The 13883-nt window shown below is 45.1% G+C and overlaps 1 long non-coding RNA gene across 2 annotated transcripts; it reads right to left on the reverse strand.

Moving 5' to 3' along the window:
• Positions 1-1926: 1926 nt before the first annotated feature.
• On the reverse strand, positions 1927-13037 carry LOC308593128. 2 transcript variants are annotated; one of them, XR_014010759.1, is made up of 4 exons: positions 12920-13037; positions 7042-7261; positions 4523-4613; positions 1927-2333 (listed from the first exon to the last, which is right to left on the reverse strand). It is a non-coding gene; the product is annotated as an uncharacterized lncRNA (long non-coding RNA). The 2 variants fall into 2 exon arrangements; XR_014010760.1 differs by having other exon boundaries at positions 7027-7261.
• Positions 13038-13883: the final 846 nt, after the last annotated feature.

Below are 13883 nucleotides of genomic sequence, written 5' to 3' on the forward strand. Positions count from 1 at the left end.
TGTGGGCTGGTTTGTAGCCCAGGGTTATCAGCAGTAGCAGAACTTTTTATCTGAAACAGATCTTATATTATCTTTAATCCTTCTAGGACTCCAGAAAGCTATTTGAATTTGCTGTAGGAGAAGACAGAAGCATTTATACCAAAGGAAGTCCTTGGGCAGTATGCATCTAGCACATCCCATCTATACAGTAATTTCTGATTCTTCAAAGAGACTTTCCCCCCTCCTTCAGGCATCCATGCCCTGCATCCTCATCCAATTTGTTCTGAAGACACCAGCCAGAGCACCAAGGGGGCTCTACCCCCTACCTCACAGGGAGAACATCGTGGGAAGTAGGAGGTCAGTCTGACCCCATTGACTGGCCACTGGCCAGCAAAGGGGCAGCTCTGCTGGTGCTTGCTTTCCTCTGGGTCCCCAGCTTGAACTACAACTCCCTTTAACTCTGACAACTGGTCAGGGGGGGCTGCTAGGGGCGCATTGGAAGATGGCCGACAATACCATCTCTCTGTCTCACACGAGGTAATTAAGAGGATGATATGGGTGTATGCAGCCTCCCTTGTTACCCCAAGGGAATGGGGAACACTGCCTCACCTGCGGTTGCCATAAATCACCCCCTGATTCGAAAGAAGGGGTGAGGGCACTAGGCGCACAGCCCTTGTGTGGGACGGCTCTCCCTGACGCTGTCTCTGATCGCACGGCCTGGTTGCAGGAGCTCAAAATAAACAATTAGAGAGAAGCAAATGCACATATTTCGAGTGAAGATCGGGAGATAAGACTGCTAATTGAAGTGATCCCTGTGAAGTGGTGCGACGGGCTGGATTCAACAATAAATCAAGAAGAAGATATATTAAAGGATTGGTATGTTGGAACGGGACTGAAAAGAGGGGGGGGGCTTTTCTTTTTTTATCTTATGTGAGTACCTAACAATCCTTCCCCCAAGAAGAATCGTTGTAATTACTGATTACAAGCAGGATGATTAAGAACTGTGTGGAAATAAATTACTAATCAAAGACATGGCTTGTGGGAATATCTGGAAAGGAATGAAAAGTCTCTGTGACGCAGTTATAAAAAGAGATTTGTTACGGCAGGCCTGACTACAGGATGATCGAGGGGGAGGAGGACCATGGCTTGTTGTTATATCGGACTGTGAGTTTGACTTGGCAGGGCCCCCTGAGATGATTAAGGAGAGACTGGCAGGCCTGTGGGAATTAATGGACAGACTTTGGGAATGTTTTGTACGGAGGTGCGGAAATGGCGTCTGTCTGTCTTGATATGGCTCTTGGAGGAGTGTAAAATCCACACAGGATATAATTGTTTTCAACCCGCTTGTGGAGACTACCAGAGGTCACAAAGAAAGGAATATATGACAACAAGAAGAAGATGAGGAAAATAACAAGGAGAAGATTGAACAGAACTATAAATACTATTTGGACAGAACTGTGACTATCAAAGCAGCAGCAAGAGAGATGTTTGGATCCCTTTCTGAGCTCAAAGCATGGTTACCCCCAACAAAAATTTAAAAAATTGGCTGTGTAATTTGGAATTAATGTGATGTGATTTGATTGGCTTGTTAATAAAAATTATATTTAAAAAAAACAACTCTGACAACTGGTCATGATAGCAAGGGATAATGGGAGTTGAAAAGGCTGCTCTAGATGTTGTTGGATTATAATTCTCATCATGCCTTGTGACTGGCAGTGTTGGCTGGGAATGATTGGATTTGGAGGCCTATGACATCTCAGGGGCCCAGCCCTGATTTAGACCACACATAACAGAGTTTGGCCTTTCTACAGGCAGTTTGCTCCTTATGTTTAGAAGGCTATTGGAATTCCCTCTAGCCTTGCGGGGGATTATAGCTATGGTATTACTTCTCTGGTCTTAATGGGCACTGAGACAGGGAAATAAAAGAATCACGCATGAACAACACTGTACTTGAAAAGCTACCATGTTATGATATAGTGATTAGAGAGGATCTTGTTGTTTCTGTTTCTATTTCCTCTTTCTTTCGCTGGAGAAGCTTCTATCCCTGCTTTGTGACTTCTCCTACTTCTTCTGGTCATGGGTGAAGGGTTCCAAAAAGGCAATTCAAACCTCTTAACTTTTTGTGCATTGTATGGAGCAGAATTTTCTCATGGGCTGCTGTTCACAGGATGTCCTGTTTGTAGTTTTCCGGGTTTGGTGCACATCAGCCTTTCCACATGATAAGCCAATCCTGCCCCGATCCTGCCTTTTCCTCTTTGCTTCACTTGCAAAGCTGCTTGAGCCTTCCAACGTTGAAACTCCTTCGTGAAGTGGGGGGGGGGGGGCTTAGAAGAAATGCATCCTCAACAACGGTTCTGCGAGACCAGAAGGAAATTTGAGAGCGCACACTATAATTTGCCGGAGGAATCATGCTATTTACATGTGGCTATAATATAAGCCTGCCAATTTATTTATTTATTTTGCAAGTGGCTCGCCAGCAGCAACAGGAGCGTTAAGCAAAAAGTGCCTCCCACAAATTCCTTGGATGACCATGGAAATCGCTGGGTGTAAAGGCTCTCACGATGTATAATAAAGGGGGCGGGACAGAACTGGAGTACTTGATGTGCAGAAAAAGCTGCCCGGGCTGCCAGAGCCACCGCTGGGAAGCTACAGAATAGATATAATTACAACCATTTGTTAGCTCTTTGGGCAATAACCCGTACTTGCATAACAGCCCCAGCAACTCGTCTGTAAAGTCTGTTATGGCAACAAACAAAGCTTGCTAAGGAAGTGCTAGCATTTCCTTTTCCCAAAGAGTGGAGCAAGTTGAAGTCAAGTTTGTTTTTAATCCAACCTGAGGCCCTTCAGATGCTTTTGGAATACACCTCTCAACATCCAGCATAGTCAATGGTCAGATGTGATGGGAGTCCAAAAAAAATCTGGGAGACATCAGGCTGGAATATTATTATTATTATTATTATTATTATTATTATTATTATTACTCCTCCTCCCATCTGACTGGGTTTCTCCAGCCACTCTGGGAGGCTTACCGCACATAAAAAATGGTAAAATATCAGACATTAAAAGTTTCCCTACACAGGGCTGCCTTCAGATGCCTTCTAAAAGTCAAACAGTTGTTTATTTCCTTGACCTGATAGGAAGGCATTCCACAGGGCAGGTGCCACAACCAAGAAGGCCCTATGCCTGGTTCCCTGTAACCTCACTTCTCGCAGTGAGAGAACCGCCAGAAGGCCCTCGGAGCTGGACCTCAGTGTTCGAGCTGAACAATGGGGGTGGCTTCTTCAGCTATACTGGGCCAAGGCCGAGGCTGCTTCAGATCTAAGAAGCTAGAAAAACTATGATCATTGGGCAGATATAGGTCCATGTTTTGATTTCCTTCCAAACACCAGCATGTTGCTTATGCCTTGTCTGCTTGGAATGAGCTCAGAGATTCCTCCTTAAGAAAAGTTCGAGGCATGTGCAAACAATGTGTCCCAGTGAATTTTATTGTTTGTTTATTAATTTATATTCCACTTATATCAGAACCAGTGAAGGTGGTGAATGTCCTGTGTGAGTGTCTGGTATGTGTGGATGAGGGTCAAACCAGATGCAATGTTAAATGTGTCTTTGCATTTAACATGCATCTTTTTAAAATGCAAATAGCATCCAATGGAGGGCACTGGCAATGACCAGAATCACAGAAAGCAGAAAGGAGGGATTTAACACTTTCCTCTCCTGCTGTGATCCTGAGGAAAATTCCTCCTTTGAAGATGCTATTTGCTTGCATGGAATTCCCTCGTGAAGTTTATTTTATTTTTATATTTTTTTAAAAAAACAACAATTGACTTGCATTTCTGCATAATGCCTGAAATGTCGCACAAACACCACACGTCACTGAGGCAATAGCACTGGCGGAGGAACAGGGGTGCGAAGGGAGTGGACTGCCCCCGGCACCACTATTCTGGTAGGGTGCCATCACGGCGGCCCCCCCAGACACATGCTGCACACACCCCTGAGCACCAGGCACCACGCCCCCACAGGCAGCGTGTCACACCCCCAGAATGCGCACCACACCCCTGTGGGCTGCGCACCACGCCCTCGCAGGTGGCATACCATGCCCCGGGATGTGACCATGTCCCCGCAGGCAGCACACATTGCCCCCGCGGGCACCAGCTACGTCCCTGCCTGTTCTCCGCCCCCGGTAGCGGAGCATGCAGCTTCGCCACTGGGCAATAGAAAGTGAATATTGCATCTCTATGGAAATGGACAGTGAACAGCATATCGATTGTCTCCAATCGATACAAAATTGTATTACTGTGGCATGATTTTTATGATCGTCTCGCACATATACTTGTTTCCAGGGCAGGCGGAGAATGTGCTGTGGAACTTCATGACAACAATCCTCTTTTGCAAAGAGCAGAGGTTCGCTGCCTTAAAACATTTCCACACACAATTTGTGCCCAAGCATGTAAAGTCCAAACCCTTTTCAAAACTGTTTTTCTGCTGTAATACAGCAAGAGGGAGGGTGTCAGATTCCCTCTCCCCTTCAGCCTTTAGAACTCACATGATTATTTGCTGCTATCGCACGCACAGAACTGGCATCAGATGCTCTTTTTCATGAGTTTTCATGAAGATGTCGAGCCCGTGTGCAGCAGCTGTGAAAAAAAGGCAAATTCCGCGTTAAGGATCATTAGGAAAGAGATTGCAAATAGAACTGCCAATATCACAATGCCGCTGTACAAATCTACGGTGCCACCGTGCTTGGAATACTGTGTGGGCAGCTTGGGTAGCCTGACATGAAAAATAATATCACAGAGCTAGGAAGCTGCGGCCAAAGTGATCAGCTGAAGGAATTGGGGCTGGAGCAATTCCCCTTTGAGGGCAGGTTACAACATATGGGGCTGTTTGGTTGGGGGGGAGTGAGTAAGGGGTGGCATGAAGTATAATGGTGTTATAGATTGGGGGGACCCTCCTAAACCCTAGAAATTAATAAATGGTAGGATTTTGATTATTTGGAGTATTGAAGGGAAGACTGCACACCAGTGGAAAAATACAAGCTAAGCTTCCTTTCCAAGCCAGGACACCCTGGGATAGATGTATTAACATGGCAAAAGGTGTTGATGGCCCATCTTGGACCTGGGCAGACAGAAGGTTACCAGGGTAACTGGGTGTGAAGTCACAGGGAAAGATGGTCTTTAGCAAGGTGTGCTGGGAGGGAGAGAGAACATGGGGAGATCCATTTTGGGCAGGCTGGCTGAAGGCTGGCTGGGAGAGATGCCTTCAGTTCCAGTGCTATTGTGCTATGGGAGCTAGCTCTTCTTGAGGTGACAATGGTGTAAGATCGGGACTCCCTCCATGCAAACTGAAGGTCAAAATATGTGAATAAATCATATTTCTTAAAACTACAACAGTCTCTGCCGCATCTTCAATTCTCCGAAGGAGCACAAACCCTGGGACCCCCTGGAGTCTTGCTACCCCTCGAGAGTGGAGGTGGCACCCAGCTTCTATAACAATATTACATATGGTGTGGCTTAAGTGGGCAGAGGTAGTTTTTTCACCCTCTCCATAATACAATGGTACCCCGCAAGACGAACGCCTCGCAAGACGGAAAACCCACTAGACGGAAGGGTTTTCCGTTTTGGATGCGCTTCGCAAAACGAATTTCCCTATGGGCTTGCCTCGCAAGACGACAGCCCATAGGGAAATCTCCGGGACAGCGGGGAAGCGCAGCGCATCTTCCCCACTGTCCTCGGACCTCCTCCCACCGCCCGGCATCGGAACGAAGCTCCGATGCCGGGCGGGGAGGGGAACGCCTCCTCCCTCCGCGCGGCATCGGAACGAAGCTCCGATGCCGGGCAGGGGGGGAACGCCTCCTCCCTCCGCGCGGCATCGGAACGAAGCTCCGATGCCGGGCGGGGGGGACGCCTCCTCCCTCCGCGCGGCATCGGAACGAAGCTCCGATGCCGGGCGGGGGGGAACGCCTCCTCCCTCCGCGCGGCATCGGATGGCTTTCCTGAAGACTTGGGGTGGGAGGAGGGTTTTCCTTCCCACCGCCAACATTCAGAATGCTGTTCTGAATGTTGGCGGCGGGGAGGAAAAACCCTCCTCCCACGCAAGCCCCGGGAACAGAGGGAAAGCGCTGCGCGCCTTCCCCTCTGTTCCCGTACCTGTCCTGAAGGCTTGCGGTGCGGAGAAAAGCCCTTCTCCACACCGCCAGCCTGGCAAGCGGTTTCCCTAGGAACGCATTGATTGATTTTCAATGCATTCCTATGGGAAACCGTGCTTCGCAAGACGAAAAACTCGCAAGAAGAAAAAACTTGCGGAACCAATTAATTTCGTCTTGCGAGGCACCACTGTACTAGAACCTGGGAGCATCCAGTGAAGCTTAACATTGGAAGATTCAAGACACAAAAGACAGTGCATGTAGTCTACTGTATGGAAGTAAGAGTCGTCACATCCATTGCTCCACCCACTTCCCCCCTGTGGTCTCGCCCAACACTGCCATGTTGGCCCCCAGCTGGTTCTCCATGCTGGAATGTGGCCTTCATGCTGCAAAAGCTTTTCCCTTCAGGTGAAGCAAACATTTTGCATTGTTTGTTGTGGATTATCTCGCGTCACCTCCACCACTTAAATGACACATCAGCGGAGGAGATGTAGTTCATCACTTCTAATACAACATGAGGTTCTGCCCACGCTAGGTCCTTATTTGATTGTGGAATGCTTTGAGTGCCGTTTATTTTTAAAACAATGCGCCAATATTTTCAGTGCAGCTTATATGGGAAGAACCAGTAGGCAGAACTCCTACGTACAGCTTCATTTCAGAACTTCGCACCAGCTATGCCAGCCAGCAAAAGAACCTGCTTCTCACAAAATTGCCACTCTGCATTCATTAAGCTGTCAGTTGCTCACCAAACTCTTGGATGTCCATAACGTTATTGCAAGGAGCAGAAAAAGGAGCAAGCAAAGCTATTATTATTCTTAATAAGAAAATTTAACTTGTTAGTTGCTTGACACAGAAGGAAAAAAATTCTCTAAGTGACTTACATAAATCTCTTTATCGTTACTTACAACTTTTGTTTGTACCTGCCAGATGTGGAAGTGAACTTGCCCAAAGAGGAACTGACTTGCCCAAGGCTACCCATAAGATCTAGAACCAAGGTGAGATTTGCAGAAGTGGCCAACATTTCTCCACGCCATTTTAATGATCAAGGCACTTTTTGGCTCAAGGTTTTGCTCGGCAGAGCAAAAGTGACTGTTTATTGTTCATCATCCTTAAGTCAATTGAGGTCTGCTGCTCTGAACTCTAAATAAAAGATGGATGGGAATTAGATTAAACATCAAAGCCGCAAGAGAGTGCCCTGTGTGTGTGGCTTAGTCCGTTTTTGAATTAACCAGGCCACGTCTTGCAGCAAAGCAAGCCTGCGTGACAAGACATTATATTTATATGCAACAGTAGCCGCAAGGCTATTGATTGTGAAAAATTGGGAAAGTGGCATAATACCGACAAAAAACAGAGTGGCTTGCCAAATTATTTGAATATTGCAATATATCCAAAACAATGGGAGAAATCGGAAGGATCTCAAAAGAGAAGATAGACAAGGACTGGAAGGTGTTTAAAGGATATTTGCAAAATCATATTGAAAAATCAGAACTCCTATTAGAATAAACAAGTTCTGTTATAAATACTGAAATACTAAATAAGATGGATAACAATGTGTAACAGAAAAAGAAGTAGAAAGTTGGTTTAAAAGTGTGTGAAAGAAAGTAATAGAAGTGGAAAGAAATTGCAATTGAGTAGATTGGAAGTCTAACACGAGGGTGAGGTGAGGGATGGTGATGGAAAAAGGAAGTATGTGTGGGATTGAGTGTGGGTATGTATGAATATTTTAAAGGACTGTATGAAATGTATGTTTGTTTGTATATTCGTAATATGTATGTATTAATGTTGAATTATTTTAATAAAATAATAAAAAAGCCTGCATGACTTGTAGCCCGTCAAGCAAACGCAGTTTATGTATCATGGCTGAGATGCTGCTGGATGGGGGGAGAGTTGCCAAGCACCTAGAAGACCTCAATATATGGGTGGTAGGCTGTACTCAACTTAGTGGATTATAAATTGTGCCGCTCAGTTGTAAAGCACAGACTGGCCTTCTCTCAGCTGCCCTACAGAACACAAGTAGAGAGCTCTGTTGGATCACCTCAGTGGCCCATTGAGTCTAGCCTGCTGCTCTCACAGTACCCAACCAGATGCACGCCGGCAGGATCAGAATCCAACAGCGTTCTCCCCTCCTGCAGTTTCAGCAGCTGGTAATCAGTGCTTGCAACTGTGGAGGCAGAACATAAAAGGCTCTGGAGGTACATTAGTAGCCACTGATTTATCCTCCACAAATTTGTCTAATCCTCTTTTAAACCCATCCAAGTTGGTGGCCATCACTGCCTCTTAGGGAGCAAATCCCATAGCTTAACTATGTGCCGCGTGAATAAGGACTTTCTTTTGCCTGTCTCGAATCCTCCAACATTCAGCTTCACTGCATGTCCACAAATTCCCGCATTATAAGAAAAGGAGAAAAACATTCTCCAGCTGCTTTCTCTGCACCAGACATAATTTTATAAACTTCTGTCGTGTCCCTTTTTACTCACCTTTCATATAAACCAGGGTTTCCCAAACTACAATTCCCATAATCCCTGACCACTGGTCCTGCTAGCTAGGGATGATGGGAGTTGTAGTCCAAAACCATCTGGAGACCCAAGTTTGGAAAACCCTACTCTAAACTGAAAAGCTCCCCGTGTGGCAACCTTTCCTCACAGGCTCTTTCATTTGGTTGCCCTTTCCTGCAAATTCTCCAATATCCTTTCTTAAGGGGAGCTGACCAGAACTGTACACAGTCTTTCAAGATTTGCACAATTGAATTGCAGTATGGGCAGTTTTATCTCCAGTCCCTTTCCTAATGATTCCTAGCATGGGATCCACCATGTAGAAGAAGAAGAGGAGGAGGAAGAGGAGGAGGAGGAGGAGGAGGAGGAGGAGTTTGGATTTGATATCCTGCTTTAGCACTACCCTAGGGAGTCTCAAAGCAGCTAACATTCTCCTTTCCCTTCCTCCCCCACAACAAACACTCTGTGAGGTAAGTGGGGCTGAGAGACTTCAAAGAAGTGTGACTAGCCCAAGGTCACCCAGCAGCTGCATGTGGAGGAGTGGAGACGCGAACCCGGTTCACCAGATTACAAGTCTACCACTCTTAACCACTACACCACACTGGCTCAGTTGCCACATGCTGGGTCAACACCTTCCATGAGGAACCTTAGACCTGGAGGGGCAATTGTGGTCCTCCAAGCTTTTCTGTCTAACCTTTGGGAATTCCCCCAAGGCCAGCCCACAATCCCTTATGGTTCTGCTTCTTACCTTCCTCAAGAATCTTTGCCTAGCTGGAAAGTGTCTTTGAACTCTGATAATAATGGAGGGGGAAATAGAGAAGCGGGTGGGAGTGTCTGTAGAAACTCGTGGACTGTCCAAAAGTAAAATTTGCATTCATGGCTCCACCCGTTGTCCTCTGGTCCCACTCAGCACTGGCATTTTGGACCCCAGAAAGCAATTTACCCCTCAGACTGAAAAAGGTCCCCCAGCTACAGAGTAATGAGCTTAAGGAAATAGATTTCTCAATAAAAGCTTTTTGTATTACTGTACCATGTCTCAGAGCAGAACTGTAATCCACACTGTACAGAACCGACACTAACTGCCTTCTCCATTGTACTTGCCAGCAAAAATATATAATTAGCTGTAAACTCTGAAAGGCCCAATGAGTCTATAAAAGTGAAAGGGCTGTCCTAGCCCTCATCAGTTGTAGTAGCTCTTTAATTGCCATGCATCCCTAATGCAATGAGGTTTCTCACACAGCATGTGCCCTTACTTGTTAATTTCACCTTAAAAAAAACCCCAAAGCCCACCAAGATCTAATAATATTTCCATCGCATTGTCCTTTTGTCCCCACAGATGTGATTTAAAGGAGATTGGGCTGGGTGCTACAAAAAAAGTATCCTGCACTTTTGTGGGGAAATTAACTTAATTGATTCAATGTTAATTGTTTTAGCTACACCAGATTGACTAGGCAATAAATGGTTCCCCCAATTTTCTTCTTCAGCAGAGCAAGAAATTAGACAAGTTGAAGCAAGATAATAATCAGCAGGGGAAATTATTATTTTCAGAAAAGATGCCTGGAACCCAGAGAATTAAATCTCCGTGACAGCCAAGACGTGAATATTAATTGAATCTCAAATAATTCTTTTTTTTTTCAATTTACGCCTGACAAACAACAATCACAAGGTGGCGGCTTCAAATCGTTTGTTTGATTCCTTCTCTCCCTTGTTTGCTCTTTCAGATGGCTGTAGGGCAGAGGTGGGAAGACCTTAGGTTTTTGCAGTTTGTTTTTGACTGGATCCTTGCAGCTCATCAGCTACAGGGAAGTGCAAAATGGTGGTTCGGGGTATGTGGATGTACATGCAAAGGATCATGTCCGCCTAGACTGTAAGATCTTTCTTAGAGGCCCTTCTACAGGTTCTCCTGCCTAACTGGTGAGGCGGCTTGGCCATAGAGTGAGGACCTTCTTCAGTTGTGGGGTCCTAATTATGGAATAAACTCCCCCTACAGCTCACTTTAAGATTTTTCAGTGCTAAGTGAAGATTACCGCAGGCCTTTGAGAACCATACTTCAGTCCTTGGAACAAATTATGTGCAGCCTGGTTTTAGTTCTTGTTTTTGGAATGATCTTAAACAGCTAATGCTGTTTTTTAAAAATATGGACGTTGCATTGATTTTTCTGTTTTGCCTTTGTTGATGTGGTTTGAGTTTTGCAAAAGAAAAAGGAAATCCAGAAGAGTACACATGTCAGTTTCTTGCAGCAAAAACAATCAAGGAGCCTTGAGGCGCCTTAAAGACAAATGAGTATCATAGTATTTGTACCCTGCAACCATACTTTTGGGTTGTCAATAACAGACATTGTGCTTCGATAAGACATTAAATATATAAAAATATTATTCATTCCTCATAAATTTGTTAGTCTTTAAAGGGACTGCAAGATTGTTTCTGAATTTTGTGTAAACCGTCAGAGGGCATTGTTAATGGGAAGTCAATAAATGTCCAAATAAATAAAATCAATAAGTTGCAAGCCTATGCACACCACTGGGGAGTAGGTCCCATTAAATTAAATAGCACTTACTTTCAACTAGACATGCATCAGGATTGCACTGTTAAGGTTAAACAACAGCATGCCTCTCAAACACATGGTCATCTTAGGAATTTATTTCCTGAGTTCACTGCCCTTTCACAGAAAAAGCTACTCCTGGCTCTCACAAGCAACAGGGAAGAAATTTGATTCAGTTTGTATTTAAAGGCAACCTTACTTAATTTGCACTTTCTGAAATGACACACAAACCGAAACACAGGCGTCCCTCAAAATTCACATTGCAATGCAGTTTTCCAGCCAAATATGGTGGGCAAAAAAAGGATTTTGCTATGCTACCATGAGTATGTAAATGTATATGTTAGTGAAAACAGCATGGGAAAATGCACTACATTAGACAAAAAATGAATATGTGTACACTAGGAAAAATTTGTAAAAAAATATATAAAATTATGAATTTTCACAAAAACTTTTTTTTAAAAAAATCACAAACTGATGTGGAGAACTGAACTTAAGATTGGAACAATGAGAAACTGAAAATTATATATTTGCCTCACACACACATCCTCACACTTTTTCCATTTCAGCAAACTAATTTAGCGAGGCGGGTTGCTGCTACTGTCAAACAAATTTGAATCAGAAAGCCTTGCTACTCTACCATTCTACACTGGGTCTAGCCCTGCTGCAGAGCAGGTGACCAGCCCCTCTGCCAAGCCTAATCGATGACAAAGCAAACATTTCCACTTCTCTGAGCTTGCCTTCTTGGCACCGACCTGTCTTACGGAGGATGATGTTGTCATTTTGTGGGCTTGTGTTATTTGTTTGTGGCAAAAGATCTGAGCCAGAATGACAGCAGTGAATCTACACGAAACGACGCATCTGCTATACATGTAATATCCAACAACAGGGGGTTGAGGGGACGCCACCTCATGTCATTTCTCCTCCTTCAGCTGCTCTCAAGGAAACAGAGTTCCGCTATAACAACATTGTCAGGGCAGCAGTCAGTGGCAACAATTAGCTGTCAGTTGAATAGTTCTTTCCAGCACTGCCTGCAGAGAGATGCAGGCAACTGCTATCACACTTTCGAACAAGAGCATGCAGCTCTGCAGTAGCTGTGATCCTCTGGAGTGTTTCCTCCTCTGGAGTGGAGATCTTCTGGATCACAAGATGTGATCCACCCAGACAACATCGGTCTTTCAGCCATTCCTGACGGTCCATTTAAGGTTCAATAGCAGGCATCTTCTTTCCATTGCACCTCTACTATGAAATGCCTTTCCTTCTGCCATATGTACAATAGCAGCCATCAGTTGCTTCAGATGCTGTGTGTGTGTATTTGCCCAGGCTTTTCAGACTCAAAATAGCAGACTCAGGCTGCAGTCACATGGCAGTTTATTCTGTTTTCACAACTTTCCCCTAACTGTTAAGTTCCACATTATGTTTGAGCTTTCATGCAATCTAAAAACCACTTCTGGAATTATAGTGGAATGCTGCTCAATTTGACTGCTCTTTTCCATGTTACTTGCTTCCAGGGGGAAATCCATTTGCAAATAATGTGTTATATTCCACAATAGTTCCACGATATGCCACCATAGTTCTAGAAGTGGCTTTTACATTGTTTGGAAGTTCATTTGTAATGTGGAAATTAATAGCTAGGGAAATGTAATGAAAATGGAATAAACTGCCATGTTGTCATATACTGTGGAATTGTAAGGGATCCAAAGAGTCATCTAGGCCAATTTCTTCAGTTGTCTTCAATGCAGGAATCACAACTAAACAATCCCTGACCTGATCCTATGCATGCTTCCTAGGGAATAATTGTCCCTGAAATCAATGGGATGTTTTCTAAGTAAGCAGGGGCACCATCTTGCTCTCAGGATTGTGGGCGCCCACCACCACAACATGGACTGTGGTTTCTCTCTCACACACATGCCTACAGGTAGTGTGTGTGATGTCACACACACTAAGTGTACGCATGTGTGTATGACATCACACATCCGCATTGTGGTGGCCAGTAGTGGCAGCAGGTCCTCTTCCTCCTCCTCTCCACACCTAGCAAGGCACCCTTTTATGCAGGGAGGGGCTCAGGCTCAGAGGCAGAGAGACCCTGCGTCCGTGTCTGAGTCCCACCCCCACCCCCACCCCCCAAAAAGGGTGCCTTGCTCGCTGGCTGCGGAGGGCAGAGATGAACTGCTTCTCTCTCAGAGGTAGCACCGCTGCTGCCTGCATGCTTTTCTCATTGACTTTGTGGGTTCCCAGCCCCCACAGTTATATTATTAAGGGTGCCCAAGCACCCATAGCCCCCTGGAGTTGGCTCCTATGTGAGCAAGCCTGCACCAGGCTGTGAGCCCAACCGTGATTCATATCATGTTCAGCCGTGTTTAAACCTACTAAAGTGGATTACATCTTTTTTTCCAAGTTAGGTTGCCAACTGGCCAGGAAAAACAATGCTATGTACTGAGTTGAATAGGATCCAAAATGCAGCAGTCTGATGGTCCACAGGAGCCACCCAATCCAGCTCCAGGTGGAAGTGAATCCTCAACCTGATTGGCCTACAGGAGAATCCCAGAATTAGCCAATCACGTGGGGCCCATTGTGTAAATAATGTATATAAAGCAGACATTCAGGGGGAACTTCCATTCCTCCTCGCCACTATGAGCTGAATAAAGAGCATGAAATCTACTCTCGACTCCAAGTATATATCAAACAACAACAACAAAGCAGCCCTTAGTTACTCTTCTGCCTTTTAACA

The sequence above is a fragment of the Podarcis bocagei genome, assembly GCF_964188305.1.
Source record: "Podarcis bocagei genome assembly, chromosome: 8".
NCBI lineage: Eukaryota > Metazoa > Chordata > Lepidosauria > Squamata > Lacertidae > Podarcis > Podarcis bocagei.